Here is a 2996-nt window from a genome sequence, read left to right on the forward strand (position 1 = left end):
CTTTGCTTTGATTTATGCCTTTGTTTTCTCTAATTTTGTACGATGGTTTGTTTATTTCTTACATATGCAGTGTGCCTTCTCGTACAATTTTGATGAACCATTTTGTTCTTTCTTTTAAAAAAATTAGAAACAATTTCATTCTTTCATTTAAAATCTCGAGAAAAGGACAATTTTATTTCGATTCCTAGAATTGTTAACAGTAAAAGTCCTTTTTTTTTGTTCTTTTCATATTTTACCAATCAATTCTTATGGTAATTACTTTTGACAATATTATTTGTGATATTCCGTTATAGATAATCACATGATTTTCTGATTTTGGTTAACAAGAAAAACAAGAAAAAAAGTTGCTTTTGATAATAATGTTTACTCTTATTTTGTATGATGGTTTGTTTATTTCCTGTTGATTGTGGGTTGAAGGATTTTGACACTCTGATCCGTCGAATCAATATTATAAGAAGGAAGATAATAAAGTAATCTTTTCTTGTTGAAGTTGTTCATAGTTCCTTTGAAAAGTATCATTTGATTTATTCTCATTTTTCCTCATTGATAATTGTAAACATTCAAGCATTTCTTCTGTCGATATTTTTTTTTTATTCTAAAGGGTCTAAACTAGACAGAATTGAAAAGAAAAAATAAAAGTTAATTGTTGCCAAGATCTGTATTCTATGAGGCATGTCCTTTTTGACGCCTCTTGCCTAAAGGTATTTCTTTATTTTACCAATTTAAGTTGGAGTAAAAATGAACCTAATCCATTAATCCTTTTTATCTCATATTGTATATTTTCCTTTCTAATAGAAGAATTAGAAGAGCATTTGGAGAATGCCAATATGGCTAATTTTAGTTGCTGTTTGCAGTATTCCCAGGTTTGATATTCACTTTTAAATGATACATTGAAGCTCCATTATATATATAGCATGAAGTAATAAATTAGATAGTACTGACAGTGAATGCTACAAGAGCAACAACTAATCCTATTTTATTCATAACATTAGAATCCAAAGCATTTTATCATTAGAAAACGAGGTGGATTTGTTGATAAATGAATACAAAGTAAAGAAATGATCTCCGATATAAATTTTGGATGTGTACTATACTACTATTATCGCTAAGAAGTTAAATGTTGAATCAATTCGTTATTATAAGTTTATCATAATAAAGAAGTATGTCATTGTCATTTGACTATCATTTTTATGTGTTTTAATATTCCTCTTAATTCATATTATTTGCTGGCTTTACTTTTTGGTTTTGGAATTAGCTAATGTCCTGCAAGCTGCAATTGTTCTTTGAAGTTATATATATATATATTTCAACTTGCTTGATGTCTAGATTATGTTGTAGATCTTTTACTTAGTCAATGTCTTAATTTTTGTTTGAAATGGTATTGCTATTTTAATTTAGCTTTTTGTTATTGCTTTTAGTTTGTTTTCAGGATGATATAATTAATAATTTATTTTATTTTGTTGATATTCATTGTTTTATTTTTTATTTTCTATTTATTTTACTTTGTTTTAAAAATATAATTGAAGCTGAAAATTTCTTTCACTAGGTGATAGCCAACTAAATTATGTTGAAGCAAAATTTCATATTTGGATTTTGGTTTCTGATAATTGCCTTATTTGATCTATACTTATTTCGATTTATAGGTTTGGTGTTTGATATTGATAGAAATGTTTACATCACAAAATTTTTCTCACAAGCAGATTCTATGATGAAAATGCCATATCACTGGCATTTAGTGTTCTTGAGGAGCTAATTGAAGTTTGTGTTTGTGTTGAAAATTTAAAAACATTCAAATATGTATATATATGCTTTTACATGTAAATGTACAATTCCTTTTAAGAAGCTGTGGTTACTAAGTACCATCCTCTTTATATCTTTTCTATAACAACAAATATTTTTGCATTTTACAGGAAATGCAAATTAGGTCATTTCCTATTGTATTTGTTGCATTTTTTGCTGTCTATACAAGGTATTTTATGTAAGTTTTAGTCATCTAATCTATCATTGACATATAAAAATTTGATTTATGACCTATTAAAATAGATATTTTCATTGCAATGACTTTTACTATTGAAGTAGGACGTGAAGCTCCAAATTATATGGTAATTCATCTTTCTTTTTATCTTTATTTTAAACTAACTATGAATTTTGCTTTTTCAAATTCTGTGTTTTCATCTTCGATCGATAATATCTTTTTGCTAATTTTTTAATACCTAATAATTATTGGTTAATATTTTTCTTACTGGGAAGCTTACAGATTTCTTATCATTTTAATTGTTCTGTTGTTTCATTATAGCATTTGTGCATTGAGTTGTTCTATTGTCTATATGCGGTAATTTCAGGCTTTTGATACATTTAATTTCTTGAGATGATAAATTTTGCAAATCCATTTTCTTGGGTTGTTGGTTAATTTTTCAGATACATTTCTTGGGGTTTTAGTTCTTAAGAAAGAGAAGGCAAAAAATAAGGGTTTAATTTTCGCTTTGTTTCATGTTTTAAACTCTCAGTAATGCATGCTCACTTATGTTCTCTTTTTAGCGATTGAGAATGCTATGACTAATATTCCAAAAGAAGACGCAGTTTGTAAAATTTGTGCTTATTATATATAATAAAATATGCTTTACTGAACTTTATAAAATAGTAGAGATAAATATTAGGTAAAACATCAAAGACTTACTCAAGAAAATGATATGATGCTTTCTTCGTTGATGGATTTATTCCTCTATTTTTCATCTATTCTATTTTTTCCTTTTATTTTTAATTATGGTACTAATGTTGTTTTTTAATCAATTTGATGCAGGATTCAAATTTTCTGTTATTATGAATTGTTATTATTCCGTGATGAAATTTTTTGCTAACAATTTTGTCTTGATGATTTTATTTTTTTTTAAAAAGTTTTCAAGTTTAATGGGTCATCAAAATTTTTATGTTTGATTTTTGTATACTTTTCATTTGAAGAGGATTACTGTAACACCCTAACTACCAAAGTTCACACT

This window comes from Arachis ipaensis, chromosome B2, assembly GCF_059453495.1.
Source record: "Arachis ipaensis isolate K30076 ecotype BB chromosome B2, ASM5945349v1, whole genome shotgun sequence".
Classification (NCBI taxonomy): Eukaryota; Viridiplantae; Streptophyta; class Magnoliopsida; order Fabales; family Fabaceae; genus Arachis; species Arachis ipaensis.